This window comes from Ambystoma mexicanum, chromosome 10 (genome assembly GCF_040938575.1).
Source record: "Ambystoma mexicanum isolate Mex_15411 chromosome 10, UKY_AmexF1_1, whole genome shotgun sequence".
NCBI lineage: Eukaryota > Metazoa > Chordata > Amphibia > Caudata > Ambystomatidae > Ambystoma > Ambystoma mexicanum.
The window spans coordinates 129,994,233-130,014,459 of NC_090932.1; positions in this window are offsets into that span (position 1 = coordinate 129,994,233).

Here is a 20,227-nt window from a genome sequence, read left to right on the forward strand (position 1 = left end):
GTTGATAAATCATCAAACAGCTGTCCGCTTCACATTATTGACCCCTCACAGCTCACAGTGTTGACATGTGCATGCTACAAATCAGGTGTGGCTTTTAATAATTCTGTGAACTACCAAACAACATATCAAAACCTAGGTATGGCTTAGGTTTCGAGATTATCCTGCCAACAGGCGGTAGTTAATCATCATTATTATATTGTTATGGTTTAGGAACAGAGGTCCAGCTTTAAATGGAACCACTGCACTGCAGTGACTTTGCTGTCACAGCAGCTTTCAAACAAGGCACCTGTGACCTCTGAACCTGTTCTGTGCCACTGAAGAGCTGGGGCTGCAGATCAGAAGACTGATGCAGCAGGGCACAGATGTTCACTATGTTTTTGGTAAGGAGTTAACTGAAATGGGGGTCTGTTCAGTATATCACATTTTGTCAGATCGAATTACCTGCATCCTTTTATTATTCAATAAAAATCAAAAAAGCCATAGCTTCCAAACCCTTGCCAGGTGGCAATTCCTCACATAGACATAATAGGCACCTGCACCTACAATTATGTCTTTTCTGAAAGAAATGAAATATTGTCTGTTTAATGGGTCTCTATTCCTGCACTGTACAGAGGGAAGAAGCAGAACTTCATTTTTGCTTGTCCCAAGCTCATCTACATGGGCCGGTTGCTGAGCTTGCTTGTGTATTAAAGGAGACGTGCCAGGCTTCGCTATGTGTACTCTGAGACTTTCTGTGTGTTGAATGAAGTAGAAGGCTTGGTGGATGCAAAAGCGCTCAGCATAGAGGGGACAGGGAAGGAGAACGCTCAGGAGTGACCAATTAAATATGCATTGCAAGGTCAATGATCGTCTTTCCAGGATTAGGTCAAGAATTGAAGGCAGCCCCGTTTGCTGATGTTAGGATGGGTTCGACCTCCAGAAGTCACAATGTAGCCATATCTGAGAAGCGGTTTCTCCATTTATGTAATAGGCTTGTATTCCTCTCTTCTGCCAAAAGGATTTCATTTGCCTTTATTTAGAAAATGTTTACACACGTGCAGTCATACTAGCATTTTACATTCCATGATATGCAGCATGGGAGTGGTTGATGATCATCTATGATTTATGCAAACTTATCAATGTGGATGTATGCACAGAGAGGTACACAAAATTGATTTAACATCATTGAGAAGGAGATGGCAGGATAACGATTGACATGCAGGCAACAGCCTTGGTCCCTATGCGAGGTGGATGGGTGGTTTGCTATCAATTTCTCATGGCCTATTCACACCCACCTTAACCTATACCCCTATGCCTATGCCATCTTCAACTTTGCCCAATGTGTGTGCCAATTTGGGTTCCATTTGCATGTCGTACGATGTTCATATCTCCCATTCAATCAAATGGCCTACTAATTTGTTGCCATTCATGTCACATGCATATGGCTATGTGCACTTGTAACAGGCAGGTGAACTGGCTACATGCTGTGGGGTATGCTAGTGGTTGGGTGGTGGACTTCATTGGTATGACTTGTCTGTGCTGCAGGTGGTGGGGGTTGTGCTCAGGGTGTTTTTGCAGGTCTATTTTTCAGTCCAGCTTTGCTGTTATTATGCTTGTGCATGCCCTGTCTGGTCATTTAACACACACGAGTCATGACTTTCAAATCATGCATGCAATTTGTGGGTATGACATTGCATTGCACACATGCACTGGTGACAGTTGTTGCCCACCACCCCCAATTCCGCAGTGCACATGCTTTGGTAATTACACTTACCCAGCAGCCAGGTTATCTCTCCACTGTTGTTTCCGGCGTGGTCATGACGGTGCCACTGCCACTTTTATGCTGGTGTTTCCGTTAAGTCGCTACTCGGAATATGTCCATACTACCGCCTTGCCGGTGTTTCAGGCACGGCCGACGTGTCATTCCACAGATTCCGTTCATGGTGCTGCCGGATACGGTAGGTCTCTTGCGGTGATGGAGTTTGCGGCATCGTGACTCGGAGTATGCCGGTCCAGAATAAGGTGCCGTTATGGCACGACCGGTACCGCTATTTCCAGCCTGGTATACTTGTAATGAGGCCCATTGTGTCATTGACAGAGAAGGGGAGAGCTTTAGAAACAGGTGAGCGAAAGCATCCCCATCGCTAATGAAAGTTTAATTAAAAAATGGCAGGTTAGCCCTTTGAAGTCCTGGTCCCTCTGCAAAGTAATAAAGCAAACACAGATGATATAATTAAATATAACACATTACAGCCCATCATTGATTTACATCCATAGATTCAGTCCCTCACAGGGAGCTCAATGCCAGGGGCGGGGATCACAAGGCCTTGTAAACTCCAAAGACTCAGTCAGATAACCTGGGCTTTCGAGTAGGAGGTTGAGGGAGGAGTTTGGAATGAATCAGAGAGTGTGGAAGGAGTTTAGAGGAGGTTTGGGAGGGAGGAAGTAGTTTGTAGGAAGTTGGAGATAAAGGGTGAGATACATCATCTTAAGAAGCTTTGATTAAAATAAGAGACAGTTGATTGGAGCCGTCTGAAGGAGATTGTGTAATGTAAGTGGTATTGTAGAGCAACCGTTTATTACTGTTGGTGGCCTCTCTGGGCTTGGCTCTGAAAGAAAAAGGGGCGTGGGGTTCATTAATGGGACAGTGGGGAAGGCAGAAACATGTAGTTTTGGTGTGTGGTCATAGGTACCCAAGTCCTGAGTGCCAATCTGTTTTCTATGGGTTTGGCAGAGAAACTTGGGAGTAGGTTATCCATAGAGAAGAGCCCAAGTGCTGTAGTCTATCATCTATAGCACTTTGGGTCTAGTTAATGGCTGATGTGGGAGAGTGCGACAAGGCTAAAAAGGGGAGTTTAGTTGTGGCTCGGTTAGTGTTCATGTGCGAATGGCTAGGCCTGTGATGGCCATCTGTGGGGTGTGTGTGTGCAGTCTAAGGTTGTAGGAAGATCTTAGATAGGAGTGCGTTAGTTGGGGGAAGGTGGGAGTAGGCCTTACAGGGCAAAAAACGTGTAAACCTGCATTCCTACCCCTTGCCATTTGCAGAAAGTTCCCATTTCTCTCGCTCCCAATGCCACCTCTCTCTCTATTTCTATCTCTCTCTCCGTCTCAAATAGATACATTGAACCTCTTAAGGAACAAAATAAGCATCTGCGAGTTGGCACAGCAGAGTAAGGGGTGTTGTGAAAATTCCAACATTACCACAACCTGCCAAGGCTTACGAGAGGCAAGAAGTTAAGGGTTAGGTAAAGGCAGTCACCCATTTCACTTTCCTTAGTACGTTGGGTTGCAGGTTGCAAAACCTCATTCTTAGGTATCAGAGTGATGCTGTAACCGATTCTACAAGATGAAAAAAAGAGCCAAAAGGATGAAAGGGGAGTCTGAATTCCTCCCAAAAAATGTGTAGCCCTTTAGTCTAAAACCAGGAGATGGAGAGATGCAACTACTGCAGGTTGGTGAAGAGCAGTGTGTTGGAATTCAAAGATAAGGGGATGTGCTGTCGGGAGGGTGCGGTTGTCGGGTCGCCGTGTCCCGCTGCGGCCTCTTGTCGGGCAGCGGTGCGTGGCCCGGCTAAAGCGATCGCAGAGCCCCATAGAGGGGAGGGGCAGTGCGATCCACTTCCTGATGTGGGTGGAGCCTGCCCCGAGCCTGAGCTGGCTCAGCGTCCTGAAGGCGCAGAGAGCGGGATTAACCCCCTGCTGCCTGGAGACGCAGCCGACAAACCTGAAGAGAATACATTCAATGAGAGGCTGAGGCAAACGGGCCTCTGTGACGAGCTGGACACAAATCTCCAAACGGATTCTGTGACAAACCAGGCCACTACCCACTTATCCTCAATCCCAAATGCTATGCATAAAAGCAAAGTGACTCAAAAACAAAATGATAACACATACATTGAAGCACTAAAAAAAAATATCAGCACAAAAAACATGAACACTGGCTTAGATGATGAGCAAGGAAAAGGTCTTGAATCATGTGGACTACAAAATCTGAGGAAACAGACAAAAAAAAGGTGCCATTCTACATCCGAGATTGGCACACTAAAATGGCATTTCAATGGAAAATCTGCTCACTTTGAAGCAAATAAAGTCATAAACAACGGCAAAATCCAAATGACCAAAAACAGCCGTGAAAGCTTAACCTCAAAAACAGTGCTAAAGGAAAGAAGCACTATACTGACAGGAAATGCTACTTTAGAAATAACAGATGATGACTTATTAACTAACACAGCGGAGATCATAGACATACAGAAATCAAATCCAACCCCTGAAAACTCTAATGCTATGAGCGCTAACTCAGAGAAAAGTGCATGTGAGACAGGTTGAAAAGAAAGCTCCTCAAAGCAAAGTGTAGAGGAGGCGCAAAATGAGTCATGGGCTCCCAAACGTCCCCGAATTCACTCACCTGAGCAGAATTCTCCCACAAATACACCGGATGATTTCCCAGATCCTGTAAGAAAAGCACCCCAGACTATCGATCCTACAACCCGAGGTGCGTTTGGTCCAGAAATTCAAAGGCAAAAGTCTTTTGAAGAGGGAGAGATAAATAGACAACGTGCTGCAGAAATAAAAGCACTACAAGACCAAATCAAAAACTTTTTACCACATACAAAAAACGGTCCAAAAGAAACTATATCATCAGATGATAACTCCTCATCTTCATCAGAGTATAGCTCAAATGAGAGCAACAGATTTGCCAATTGTACCAATTTTGGAGCAACAAATGAGACTAGGTGGTTAAAAGAGGCACAGGAAGCGATCATATCCTCTGTATCAATAACTATGGCTCCTTTTCTAAAACTGTATGAAAGTCTAAACGAAAATCAACGAGATCAATCAACAATGATTGCCCTAATGAATAGTAAAATGATCTATGTGGAATCAGTCATGGAATCAATCAAAGAAAAGCAAAGCCGAGAGAAAGAAATGGATGGAGTGATCCTAAAAACATTGATTGATTCACTCCAAGATGCATAAACTGACAAACATCATTTTCTAGAAGGAATTCGAGAAATCATCACGACTCTAGCGCCACAAACAAAAAGGACTGAATAAGGATTGGATATCAGGCAACCAATTACATGCGAAGACCAAAGAGACGTCCAACTTGTTCCATCTGTGGTTGAACCTGACCCAACACAGACCATTGCACATGGAGACCAAGGAGCATCCGCCACTGTGTCATTGAGTGAAAGATTGACACCTAAATCAACACAAATCGAAAATGGAATTGGCCAAAAAACCTTACCTGAGACCTCAGAAAAAATCATTGGAAAATGCAGATAAAGCAGCTACAAGTGCTTTCCCAATATTTGATTCCAATGCAAATAAAAAGTCAGAAGAAGTAAAAATAAACAATACACAAAAGAAAGGCCAAAAAAGTACATGTAAAACAAAAAATGCGATCAATAAAGAAAAGAAAAAGATCTGTGGGTCAAGAAGTTTTTTGCGGAATGCAAAAGTCACAATGGAAGAAGAGCCACTTAGCACCGCTTCTCGCAGTAAACCTGTAGAGACTTCCCTGCAGTTGATCTCGGAAAAGATTCAGAGGGTATCCGTGTCATCCGAAGATTCTAGTTCGCAAGATGAAAGCCTACAAGAACTTTTGGACTGTTCGGTCTATGATAAATGAAACACAGGAAAGGGTGATCATGGATTTCAATAAATACGAAGCCAAAGAAGTATGCATTGATCCCAGGGTGCCAGATGAAGAAGACCTTCTAACCCTAAGTGATAAATTAAAAAAATGTACAGCCAAACATTCCGAAATAAAAGAACTAAAGGAAAGTTTCTCGCAGAAAGAAGTGCAATCTACCATCTCGAATAATGTACAACAAAAAAATATAAGAAATGGGACAGGATCTCAGAGCGAAAAACAAGGAAACTTGAGAAACACTGGCCTAAACCACAAATGGATGAAGCAAAAACCGAAACCACTGAAAAATACGGTTGTAATACTCGAAAAAATAGTAAGAAATTCGGATGGGCTGATACTAAACAGATCAGCTGTGATGAAACTTCTACAGTATATCCCACAATTAAAAATAATAAAATCAGAGGAAATACTGTCAGTAAGTTTCCCCGATGAAGCTCGTGTCGACTTAGTCAAAATTGTGATGAATTCGGTAATACTTGCTTCCATCATGCTAGAGGTCCACGAAAACTTCAGAGTACTGGGCTTTAAGATCACAGAACCAGTAGATCACCAAAACCTCAATGAAGAGCCTGGAACTAGTGGAAAAAACAAAACTGAGCCCTTCAAGAGTGATCTCTCTGAAGTTGAGGAGATTCAATATAACAAATTGAGAATTGAAAATGGAAAGCCAAACCAGAGAGAGAACTATCATTACGATCAGAGTCATTTGGGCGGAAGCAAAGATCCAACAAGACTGACTTCAGAAAAAACGAACAGATTACTGAAGGAAAATGGAAATGAAGATCAAATTCAAAAGCATGAAAAAGAACACCTAAATAAAATAAAAATAACCATAAGAAGAAATCAAAAAATGGTTGAATCAACCGACTCACTACAAATAGCAAAAGAGGATCCGAAGTACTGGAATTGGCTAGCTGGTACTCTTGCCATTAAACCAAAACTGTAGCCATCCAAAAAAGTTCAGATCGACCAATGGAAAATAGGAAGCTGGAACACCAGAGGATTTCTCCACCTTTTCAATGACTTCAATCCCTCCTTAAACGAGCTGGATATAATATGCATACAAGAATATTGGTTAAAAATTGCTCCATTCAAGGAAGGATACATCGTGTTATGCAATCCGGTGAAAGGTGGCTCGCTTGGAAGACCATCTGCAGGTCTTTTAACCCTAATCAAAAACGGGTCTGGAATAACGGTGCTTGAATCTACAAATGTTAATCCGTGTATACAGGCAACAGTTGTACAATTTCAGTTGGAAGCTCCAAATGTCAAACAAACGATGTTAATACTGAATGTTTATTGGAATCCCTTAAAAAATGAAAGGAAACGCTTCATAGAACAAATAATGGAATGCCTGGATGAAAAAAGAGAAGCGCTACAAGATCTAAATATCATCATCTGTGGTGATCTCAATGCAAATTGTTTCGAAGACAATAAACCAACACAAAGTGACATAAATCAAAAAAATTGTCAAAAATGCAAATGTGGGAAATCATGGAATGATGAAATGGAAGCAAGGAGATTGCACAGATTAAATGGAAACACGAAGGGAGATATACTGCCAGCAAAGACCTGGTCAAATGGCAATGTGAGCAATACACTCGACTACATGTTTGTCTGTAAACAACTGCTAGCGAAAACTCAAAGCTTCAGGATATCACCCACAATTTACAGCGATCATGAACCAATTATCGCTGCATTCTCACATTGGGAGAATAGAATAAATCAAACATGGGATACAGAAATAGAGCTAGAACACGGACTAAACCGCTTAAGGTTGAAAAAAAGTGACTTTGATACTGTATTGGAAAATCTGGAAAAGTGGCAATCCAAAGAAAAAATGTCTGTAGAATATGATACATCACTACAGATATTTAGACAAAGTACCGGAAACCACGCAAGACCAAGAGTAAAAAAACTACATGTATATGATCCAGAAGTGGCGACACAAAAGAAACAACTAAGAAAGGATCTATGCGCATTAAAAAATGAAAAGAATAAAGAAATGAAAGAATTGATCCAAAAAAGAAAACAAAAATACAAAAATTGGCAGAAAGCCCACAAATCACAATTGTTACAACAGGATGCAGAAGCCATGCAAAAAGCCATGAATAACACAAACAGTAGGACATTATGGGACCTGCTAAATGATAAACAATCTTCAAAAGTGGCGCTCACGAATCCAATATCAGAAATTGTATGGATGGAGCACTTCGCAAAACTGTTCAACGAGATAGAAAAATCGGATACTGAAAATAACACTAATGAAGACAAAGCAGGCCCATGGGATATTTCATTTGATAAGGAGGAGATAAAGTTGCTAATTCTGAGAGCAAGCTCCTCAAGAGCCCCAGGGCCAGATGGTCTATCGAATGCAATGTTAAAAGAAGACCCAGAGAAATGGGCAATCTTTTGTGAAAGACTGTTCAAGAGAATTGTTAAGCAGGGACAAATACCAAAATCGTGGAAGCTGGCCATTGTCGTCCCAATTTTCAAAAAAGGCAACAGGATGGACCCTAAAAATTATCAGCCAATTGCCCTACTAGATTGTGTTGGGAAAATCTTTGCCACTCTTTTGCTAAAACAACTGAAAACATGGATCAAAGATTCAATCACATATGACAAAAGACAATCGGGCTTTGTTGAAAATGTGGGGTGTAATTTAAATCTCCTGATACTAGGTTTGATGAAAAAAAGAGCCTACACAAACAAACAAAAACTGTATACAGCTAGCATTGATCTGCACCAAGCCTTTGATAGTGTAAACAGAAGTCGGCTTTGGGAAAAATTGGCCTCCAAAGGTTGCCCTACAGATCTCCTGAAAGCCATCAAGGAACTGTATGCCAAAACTTCGATAAGAGTCAAATTAGATCAAGGTGGCAACCTTTCAAAGGATATAAAAACAACAAAAGGCCTCAAACAAGGATGTCCGTTAGCAGCCACTCTGTTCTGCTTCTACATTGAAGACTTGCAATACTGCCTGGAAAACAGCAGGACCTTTCCACCTAGACTAAATGGCAGACCTGTCAACCAGTTGCTTTATGCTGATGATCTGATAATATTAGATCACACACAAATTGGTCTACAAAGAGCCTTAAATCAGGTTGAAAAATACATAGAAAAAAATGATCTAGAAATAAATGCAGATAAAACCGAAATACTAATATTCGGTGACAAAAGATGGAAAAAAAGCAAAAACGAAGAATGGAAAGTTAACAAAACGTGGATAAAACCATGCGACGAAATGAGATATCTGGGCATCCAAGTAAGTGGAATAAAAAATGAAGAGCCCTGGAAAAGGATGCTAAAGACAAAAAAAAAACAACTAACAGCCCAAGCTAACATCATCAACAAAAGATATGGAAAATTCTCCCTCCGACCGGTGATAACATTCTACAGGCACAAAGTAATACCAACATTAACATACGGAGCGGAGACTTGTATGAATATCTCAGAGAAGTTCTAGAACACTTTGGAAGGACTCTTCTGGAAAAACATCTTACCGATACCGAAAGCAACACCAATGACGGTAATTAGACACGAACTTGGTTTGACAGCTCTATAAGTACACATCCGCTATAATAAACTGATGCTGTACAGAAAAACAATGAGCAACCTGACGCCTCCCCAATTTGAAATATTTTGTAAAAATAATAATTTCGAGGAAAAAGTAGTAGAAGACTGGAAAAGAGAAAATGATCATATTTTGACAGAATCTGCCCTCAAAGCCCAAACATTAGCAGAACATCCAACAGCTGTAAAAAGAGTGCTTTGGGCCGAGGACTGGTCGAACACCGAAATGAAAAGAGCTCTGTCAAAAACTCATACACTCTTGAAAACCAATTGTGGTGTGATGTCCATCATACCGGACTATCTGAGAAAATTTCCAAATTGCAAACAAAGAGATCTGCTACTTCGCTTCAGATTGAATATCCTTCAAAACAAAACAACAAAGGCAAGATACACCAAAGAAAAGATATGCACAAAGTGCAGACTGTGTAAAAGAAGTGAAGAATCACTAAATCACTTAGTGTTATTCTGCACAAAACTAAGAGATCTTCGAAATTTGTATTTAACCAGCAATATTGCTGACCTATGCGACCTAGATGCAGAGAAATGGTGGAGTCTAATTTATGCTTGCCAAAGTCCAAAAATAAACTTCTAGAAAAAACTCTTAAAAGGCTAGACCGTATCTATGAAGAAAATGCATTGTAAATAGTGAATCGATATGGTGAAAAAGATGCGTTGTTTTAGGGCTTAGTGTTTATTTACTTTTCACTGTGTAGTTTAGTCTAAACTTATTATTGTTGTTCAAAAACAAAAACTTGTTTTAAGTATTCCGTTTTTAATTCGAATGGTTTTTTAATTAGATTTAGCCTATTAAGGTTCTCCTGGTTTCCCTTGCATCTGATCCCTGTTTTTTTACTTGCCTGATGTAGATTGGTATGAGCTCTTTGTGAAACAAAATTCTTTTCGTTGATTGTGAAAGGTTTGTAATAAACCAAATACACTTAAAAAAAAGAAAATAAGGATTTTGGGGCAGGAAGATATGATTGCCTTCCTGATAATCTCGAGTTTGCAATCTCTATGGCTCCCTGGTAGCTGAAGGTTTCAGGGGGGTTTCCTTAAGTGTGACACAGCTAAATAATGGAATCAGGGCAAAAACAGCAATACTTTATTCATCCAGATTTTAGGGGCTGTACTTCCAAGGGTAGGGAGGGGCTGTCAGGAAATAGCACATACACAAGATATGAGCTATTACCCACAGTTGGTCTCCTGCAGCCATGCAAAGTACTGCTTCACCCATTAACAAGTATTTACACTACAGAAGAGAGGAATGAGGGGAGAGAATGTTTGGCTGTCTCTCTGAAGTACCTGGGGTGTTCACTGAAATGTGCACTTACATTTGCAACTCTAACAAATGCTGGTAAAATGTCTGCCAAAAATGTCAGAGAAAGGGTGCAAAAGTACCCAGCACCCACTCCTATACTGGGCAGCTGCTGTGTGTGCCCCCAGTGACCACAAAATCAATTGCACATTGCCCTCACCTCAATCGCATGCTAAACCAGCTGAAACATGTACACAGAGGGTGTACAACACAATGTAGAAGCATGCAGGTCCCTGAAAAGTGAGCAAAATGGCAGCTGTTTGGGTAGGGCCAGCCATTTTGTGAATGCCTATACTACTGTATAAGCTGTTTCTTGGGTTGTAGAATTCTGCTGTAGGAGCTCCTTTAGTCTACCCTAACCTGTGTATAGAGACACGCACACACAAACACTTAAAATGCTCCATTTCCCTCTGCACTTCATTGTTTCTTCTTGTATGCAGAATCTATTGCTACAACCCCAACTTTGCAGACTCACTTTGTGGTTCTTTGGCCAGCATCATCCTGTACCACACTATTAGGAGGGCTTTCATCAGCCCTGTATTCAGGGTATGAGAAAACCCTACCCAAAACAAAGCAACAGTTGTCCATCCTACTCTTCTACTAGTAAACTTGACGGAACAGCCATGGCTTAAATCTCAGGAAGAGAACGGGGTTGTTAAAGGTACTGTGATAAGGTCCCCTGGCGTGCTCTGTGGACCTCTGGCAGGGTGACTCCATGGACAGTTGCTATCCCGAGCAAGCAGATGCTCGTTCTGGGGGTGGTGTGGGGAGAATCCCCAGGTCCCTCTCCCAGGATCTACGCTGCTTGGCAGGGGTCCTTCATTTGAGTGCCAACAGTCCCATTCCACAAGGCATGCAAACTCATCACAGATCCTCTCGACGGGTTAGGGACCGTAAGAAACCCCATAATTAAATGTACGTCATCCTCAGGAATCTAGGAAGTCATAAGTTGGCATTTTGAAAAGGTTTGCAGGCTTTTCTCGGTCCGTGGATATGTCCAGGTGAAATGTCTGCGAATTCACAAAAATACAGCAAACTTTACAGCAAACTTAGAAATAGCATTAAAACAACACTAACGCCCTCCTTCTTAGACATACTCACTATCAGATGTAGTGAATTCTGCCCAGTACTACTCAGAGGCAATAGCTCCCCCTGACACACTATACACAGACAGAGATTCCAAGATGTCGGCCTGGACTAATATAATAGCCCAATCAGCCTCAGTCTGACCATAAGGAGGGTGAAAGCCATTGCCATTTACAACCCTCATCTAGTTGGAAGCCTCGGGTGCAGACCGTCAGCCCCAGTTCCACCTAGGGGAATCAGGAAACACCCCGGATAAGCCAGCCAGCCCTCTCCAGTAAGGTGGGTGACAGGAGCAGGAGGTTCTTGTTCGGAGAAGACTGGAGACTGCTGGAGAGGAGAGCGATTTTGCAGAGGACTGGAGACTGAGGAGCACAGAGGTAGAAGCAGAAGAGAGGAGGAGGTGACATTGACAAGAGGGAAGGATTTGGTGAGAGTAAAAGGGTTAAAAACGAGGTAGTAATATCAGTAAGGCCCAATTATCTATCATGCCGCTTTTCTTTCTTTCGTATCATCATGGGCCCGGTGATCATGGGCCCTGCCCCTATCCTTTGTTGTTTTGGGGGCAGCGTGCCTCCCTTTCCTCATTTTCACTCTTTTTTTCCCCCCTCTTTTACTTCCCTGGCAGGCCCGGGACTTGTTGGGAGATATCCCTCCATCCTGGCACTGCCGCAGGCATCGCCTTCCTTTTTCCATAATTTTTTTTCTTCACCGCCGCGAGCCCGGTGAACATCGGCCATGCCCCATCCTTTGTTACTTTGTTTCCATTTTCATTTTCAATTTTTTATTTTGTGCTCCGATCCCGTAGCTTCCATCCACCCGCGGCCGCTGCGGGTGCACCATTGCCTCTGCTGATGTTGCGGCACACACGGCGGGGTGGGTGGGGCAGCCACACACTGACCCCGGCCGCACAAGCACCCCCAGTGATACGGGCCGCAGCCGGGGCGGCGCAAGCACGGGCTCCCTCCATCCGCCTGCTGCAGGGTTGCAGGCGCTCTGAGCTGTTTTCTGCGTGGTGGGCCCGGTCACTTGAGGCCACGCCTCTTTCCCGACATGGCGCCGCAGGCCCTCAGCGGCATTGCCCAGCAAACCATTTCGGGCGGCCTTCCCCGCTGCATATGTGGGCGATGCTGCCTCCTCCCTGCGGGCACAAGGCGGCCCGTGTAAACACACAAGGGGCCCTGGGCCACCCGCGGAGGTTCCTCCTTTTGTCTGTGGCCGATGCCACAGACATCCCACAAACAAACAAAAACACAGTCTTCCCGTGGCCCGCATGCACCATCATGCGGGGCTCGACCGGCCCTCGTCGCCATTGTGGTGGGGCCAGCCACTGGATAACCGGGGCAGGCTGCCACGGATATCGGGGCCATTCGACATGAATCATGAGGCTGCATCCATGCAGCGGACACCAGACAGGGGTCCCCCTGCTAGCTCCGGATCACTGGAGTACGATACGTGGGCTGGGGGCACCCTGCTCACCGCAGCCCCAGCTCTTGGGAGCACCCAGGCTGGGGTTGGACAGTCAGGTCACACGGCCAGGACCTTCAGGGGGGACAGTGTTGCCCAGCAGGGGCATCACCCTCATGCAGGGCCCCACCATTGGGCCTCCTGCACGTGGTGTAGCACCAGCATGGCGCCTGCAATAATGACACCGGAGGCAGCTTCGGATCGACTGATGATCCGGAAGCGGGTCATCCTTTTTTATTAACTTGTTTACCGCCATGTGACCATGACACAGATCTTGGGAGCTACCATGTCCCCCATGAGGGGTGACATGCAACAACCATGATGGGTAAAGTGCTAGAGTGGAGGCAGAGGAAGTGAGGGAGCGAGGCAGTATTAGGACTGTTGGGTGGATGTTGTGTAAGGCCACCACTACTTCCTCTCGCATGACCAGACGGGGTTGATTCAGTTCCACTAGTTGGACTGAATCTTCATTGATACTCGGATAACAAGCAGAGGGGTGCAATGCCCCCCTGGAATAGGTGGGCATGCATATTATTGCAAGATTTTTCCAATTAATGTTGTATTTGCATTTGGGTGGTAGTTAACACTATAATGCAACTGAGGGGGGTCTGGGAAACTCTCTACCAGCACGAACACAGCCCATTGACTTGTTCTTGGGTGGATGGCTCCTGGGAGAGTCTCAACCAAGTCTTTAGCTCACTGTTCCTTTCACAGAGAAGAAATGTCCCCGCATATCAGTCTTTGTCCTGCCCAGGGGCAGTCCAGCACCGAAATGATAGGGAATTCTCCTCTGAACAAGAGTACCACAGCAACCCCATACACGTGTTTCAGCCTAGTTGGTCATCATCAGTGAGGTGAAGCTGCGTCTCTCTCTAAGACAGTGAGCAAGGGGTACACATCTGGAGTCCCCTGGTAACTTAGGGTGAGACCCAAAGTTACTTGGTATGCAAAACAGAGGGGGGTCTGGGAAACACTCTACCAGCACGAACACAGCCCATTGACTTGTTCTTGGGTGAATAACCCCTGGGAGAGTCTCAACCAAGTCCTTAGCTCACTGTTCCTTTCACAGAGAAGACATTTCCCTGCATATCAGTCTTTGTCCTGCCCAGGGGCAGTCCAGCACCGAAATGCTAGGCAATTCTCCTCTGAACAACCCCATACATGTGTTTCAGCCTAGTTGGGCATCATCAGTGAGGTGAAGCTGTGTCTCTCTAAGAGCAGTGAGCAAGGGGTCCACGTCTGGAGTCCCATGGTAACTTAGGGTGAGACCCAAAGTTACTTGATATGAAAAACAGAGGGGGGGGGGTTCTGGGAGACCCCCCCTGTTTTGCATAAATTAACTTTGGGCCTCACCCTAAGTTAAAAGGCCAATCCAGACGTGGACCCCTTGCTCACAGATCTCAGAGAGGCGCAGCTTCACCTCACTGACGAGGCCCAACCAGGCTGAAACACGTGTATGGGGTTGCTGTTGGTACTCTTGTTCAGAAGAGAATTGCCTAGTATTTCAGTGCTGGACTGCCCCTGGGCAGGACAAAGACTGATATGCAGGGAAATGTCTTCTCTGTGAAAGGGACAGTGAGCTAAAGACTTGGTAGAGTCTCTCCCAGGGGTTACTCACCCAAGAACAGGTCATTGGGCTGTGTTCCTGCTGGTAGAGAGATGCCCAAACCCCCCCTTGTTTTCTATAATGCAACAGAACCAGTACCAAACCTCATCAGTTTAAAATAAAACCAAACATTGACAATAACATTCAGCTTAATGTTAATAGAAAAGAGATATCCCATGTTAACATTAGATGCGCTCAAACTGAAGATCTTTACCAATGCATTTCACCACAGAATGTAGATACAATCAGGAACTTGATATACATGGCATGTCCACTTTGTATGTATGGTGTTACCAAATAAAGTCAGAGAATGTCACATCATGAAGGCCGCACCTTTTTCATTTAAATCATGGTCAGTGAAAGCATGTTTTTCTCACAGTAAGCCTGTGTAAACTCAATCAATCCACCAGATGGCAGACTCGGACAAGCTTTTGGATAGCATTTCTGCTCATAGACATAAACCGTTTGAATTTATCTGAAGTGTGGGCCATTCCTATCATTGCAATCACCACCTCTGGCACTGTACTTTGTTTGCTTTCCAAAGAATTTCGCACCCATGGCAACCAGGAGAAGACGTTTTTGAGGGGAAGACTTTTTTGAGTGTTATTTCAGCCTTTCACGTGAATAGTTCTCAAAATGATTAAGATAGCAGATATAAATTGGATGCATACTGATAAGTTGAAAATGGTGTACGTCTCCATTATGGCAACCGAGTTAGTATTAGCATAGTAGATCTATAACACAGTTTGTGTAATGCTTCAATTATACTAAGCGGAGTTCGTATTCCCTTTCTAGATACACATTTAGGAATGGTTCATGTCTAAACACCTTAAAGATACATTTTGTCTCAGTGTGATCTTTGGCACAAACACATATAATGTAGTTTTCTTTTTATACACTAAGCTGACTGCCGAATTTCTTGCAATTAAAAAACAATAATCATAATAATAATATTTAAATGCCAAATTCCCTCTACTCTTAGCCGTTTTATCCCCCAAAGTGTGGAACTTTGAGAAGGCAAATTTTGTGTCAACATTCCTGTCTCATAGTTCTGATTCTGTTGAAGGAGTTTTGACGCTTGTTGGAGGATCAAATGATAGCATGCTTTTAGATGACACCGCTTTCTGCACGATTCCCTAACACTGTGCCTACAATTATAAAGCGATCCATCGATCGTGCTGAGTTAAAAACCTATAAAGAACCATCCTTTCCCCAAACAAAAACAATGGCATTTGTCATGACACCAAACAAGTGACGGAAATAATGTTCAGCAAATCAAATCAGGCCAGAGTCAGCAACAGTAGGATCATCTGGAAGTCTGCACACGACCCTTCTTTTCCGACTGTGTTGACATTATATACGGGCCGATTCATGGAAAAGTGGCAATGGGCCTCATTACGACCCAGGCGGTAAGCGGTTTACGGCAGCGTAAACAGCGCCGACCCTTACCGCCTGAGAACGAGGTCCCTTAGCGCCATGGCGGATTTAACACCTGCTTTTAGCAGGTGTTAAAATCCATGGCGCTAAGGGACCATGGAGTTAATTACGCCACCGTAATTTACGGTGGCGTAATTAACGCCTTCCCCACTCCCACTATGGGCCTCATTACGACCCTGGCGGTAAGGGGTTAACGCCAGCGTTAGCTGCGCCGACCCCTTACCGCCAATTACGAGGTCCCCTAGCGCCATGGTGCTTTTAACACCTGCTTTTAGCGGGTGTTAAAATCCATGGCGCTAAGGGACCATGGAGTTAATTACGCCACCGTAATTTACGGTGGCGTAATTAACGCCTTCCCCACTCCCATTATGCCGTATGGGGCAAAAATGGGAATGGGGAAGGGTAAATGGGGATTGGGGACTTACCGCCCCGCCAAGGTCGGAATGGGGCGGTAAGTCCGCCAACCACCATGGCGTAAACGTAGTTTACGCCATGGTGGTAAAGTCACGGCCCAGGCGGTAACTTACCGCCTGGGTCGTAATGAGGCCCTATGCCCTATGGGTCAAAAATGGGAATGAGGAAGGGTAAATGGGGATTGGGGACTTACCGCCCCGCCAAGGTCGGAATGGGGCGGTAAGTCCGCCAACCACCATGGCGTAAACATAGTTTACGCCATGGTGGTAAAGTCACGGCCCAGGCGGTAACTTACCGCCTGGGTCGTAATTGAGGTCCAATGACACTGCGCGCAGAAAAAAAATGCGCGCTCTGCTTATTCATGGATCTAAACATGCATTTCTAGCAGACACGTAAAGGGAATCGAGCTGCGCGAAGAACGCCCACAACATGTCCCCACGCATACCAAAAACATAGGCAAAGACCAACCTTTCCGCAAAGCTCTGTTTCCACCTCTGACACATCCACCACCCCAGCTATTGTGCGCGAAGCTCCACGTAAGCAACGGCTGCACCTCAGCTATTCTGCGTGAGGTCCCACGTAAGTAATGGCTGCACACCAACTACTCTGCACGAGGTCTGACGTAAGTAACGGCTGTACCCCAGCTCCATTTGTGCGAGGTCCCACGTAAGTAATTGGTGGACCCCAGCTGAGGCGAGGAGGAAACTGCATTGGCTTTGAGTTGATCATAGGATCCAGTTTAAAGGCCTAGTTATGGTCTTTAAGTGTCTTCTGGATGACGAGCCTTCTTATCTTTACTCTAGAGTAAACACGATCCCATTCGGTTGTTCGCTGCGTTCCAACAACACTGTTAGACTTCATCAAACGCAAGTTAGCTTTAAAACAATTGGTGGTGCTAATTTGAATGCCTGGGCACCAGCCCTGTGGAATGCACTTCCTCAGGACCTCAAAGGATGTGTTTCAACTGCTCATTTAAAAAAAAACATCTAAAGACATTCCTCTTTGACAGAGAATTAGGTTAAATGCCTTGTTGCTCTCTTTTCTGCTCACATCCTGGCTAACCCTCTTTGTTTCGTGTTTGTCTGTCCTGTGAGCGCCCTGGAACCTTTGGGCGAGTGTCGCAATATACAACAATTAGATAGATAGATAAATAGATAGATACTGTGCCTGAAGTCCCACGTAACTAATCTCTGCACCCCTGCAAACCGCCCCCCCTACTCCCACTGCACACAAAGTGCTGGCACATACCCCGGCTGCACATCAGCCCACTCAGGTGCAGGCACCACCCACCAGCCCCCCTCAACTGGGCCACTACCACAGGCAGCCCTCACACCACCCACCAGCTCCCTTCCCCTCTGACATTACCTCAGGCAGCCATCACACCACCCACCAGCCCTCCTCACCTCTGCCAATACACCAGGCAGCCCCCTGACAGTACACTCCCCTCCCCACATGGCCCTCTCCTCAGACACTGCCCCCAGGCAGCCCCTTCAAATCCAGACACCAGTCACCGGCCCCCCTCACCTCCGACACTACCCCAGGCAGCCCCCTGACAGTACACTCCTCTCCCCATTCTGTTCTCACCAGCGATACTGCTGCCAGGCGGCCCCCTCAAGTGCAGACACCACCCACGAGCCCCCCTCACCTCCGACACTACTGCTGAAAGCCCCCTGACAGTACACTCCCATACCCACACTGCCTTCTCCTCTGACACTGCCCCCAGGCAGCCCCCTCAAGTCCAGACACCACCCACCAGCCCCCTCAACTCCAACACTACCCCTGGAAGCCCACTGACATGACACTCCCCTCCCGACACTGCCCTCCCTTCCAACACTACCCCAGGCTCCACCCTCACAGTTCTCCACCCTCCCCTCACTTCATTCACCTCTGACACTGCCCCCAGGCAGCCCCCTCAAATCCAGCCACCACCCACCAGCCCCCCTCACCTCCGACACTACCCTAGGCAACTCCCTGACAGTACACACGCCTCGCCATTTCCCATACTGCCCTCACCTCCAACACTATCCCAGGACACACCCTCACAGTACTCCACCCTCCCCCACACAACCTTCACCTCTGACACTGCCCCCAGGCAGCCCCCATAAGTCCAGACAGCAGCCACCGCTCACCTCCGACTCTACTCCAAGCACCACCCTCACAGTACTCCACCCTCCCCACACTGTCCTCACCTATGAAACTGCCCAGGCAGCCCCCTCAAGTCCAGACACCACCCACCAGCCCCCCTCACCTCAAACATTGCCTCCAACAGCCCCCTAAAGTCCAGACACCACTCACCAGCCCCTCTCACCCCTGACAGTAACCCAGCCTGGCCCTGTCATATCACCCCCCTAACAGTGCAACTTCTCTCAATTCTACTGGCCTGCCACCAGCATGTAGCACACAGGCCATAAACCACCCATATACCCAACAACTTGGTGCTCTGATGCAGAATGCAGGTGTCTACCTCATCACAGGACTCCCTGGTCACAACCAGTGGCACAGCAACAGGACAGCTGAATTTAGCTGCAGCTTCACAGTGAAACCACCATGTACAAGTCACACAGTAAATCAATGTGCTGCAATGTGACATATCATTGTGCACATGTGTCATTGCATTTGCCTCAAATTGCTGTAGGTGAATGCCCCAGGAAGACACTAGTCCAAGACATCACTTACATGACAGTGGCACATGTGATGTCAATGCATAGTAGCAAACAACATTCAATGAATCAATGGTCTGAGGCGAGAAAGCACAGCATTCTAAGCCGCTGCAGCCAAAATAATTTGAACAGGCATGTTTTGGGGTGATGCAAAGGAATTCTGAGAGTGTATGAGCCAAGCAGACGTACGATGTGTACGGCTGAATATAACCAAACCCACATGTGCAATACAGAAGCAATGCAGTGGCAGGGGTTCTGTATGACATGAGGCCACACACTGTTTGGAAGTTGATGTGTGTTGGTGGATGGCCATGCATTATGAACCCCCCACACTACCCCCATACATAATTGTAGAGTGTATGCCACCCCTCCAAAGTTTGTCCCCTAACCCACGTGAGAGTCACTTAATAAATGCAAAGCAAAATAAAACTAAAAGACATGAACACAGAGACAACTGTCTGATGGGCAATGAGAAAATGTATTAACAATAGATACACTAGCAAAAATGTCTATGGGAAAAACTGAACCAAAACAAAAAACCACAAAATCAACTATTTGCACAGGCCGTGGGCTCAATACTCTGCCGTTACGTCCTCCAGGGCAGAGTCACATTCATGGTCCTCCACTTGGAGGCGGGCCACTGTCTGGTCCTGGATGGCTTGCAGGCAGTCACTCATCCTCCTCTCTTCCACACCCGTTTCCCTGCAAGCCTCCTCCAAAATCTCAACACGCCTCAGTGTCCTTCTTTCCACCACCTCTGCCATGGCCTTGGCAACCCGTGCCACTCTAGCCCGCTGCCTCTCCGCCATCAGCTGCATTTGCAAATCCATCCGGATGCACAGCATATACCTGAACCGGCGGTGTGCCTCCTGCCAGTTGTCCAAAGGTTGCTGATTCGCTTGTCGCCCCAATGTTGTTGGGCCCTGTGTTGCTTGCCCCTGGACAGTCCTATAGTAGTGCTGCCTGGCCAAGCATACCCCGCACATGCACCCCCGCCATCTGGATGTTGCACGATGGGGGGGGTACAGTACCAGCACT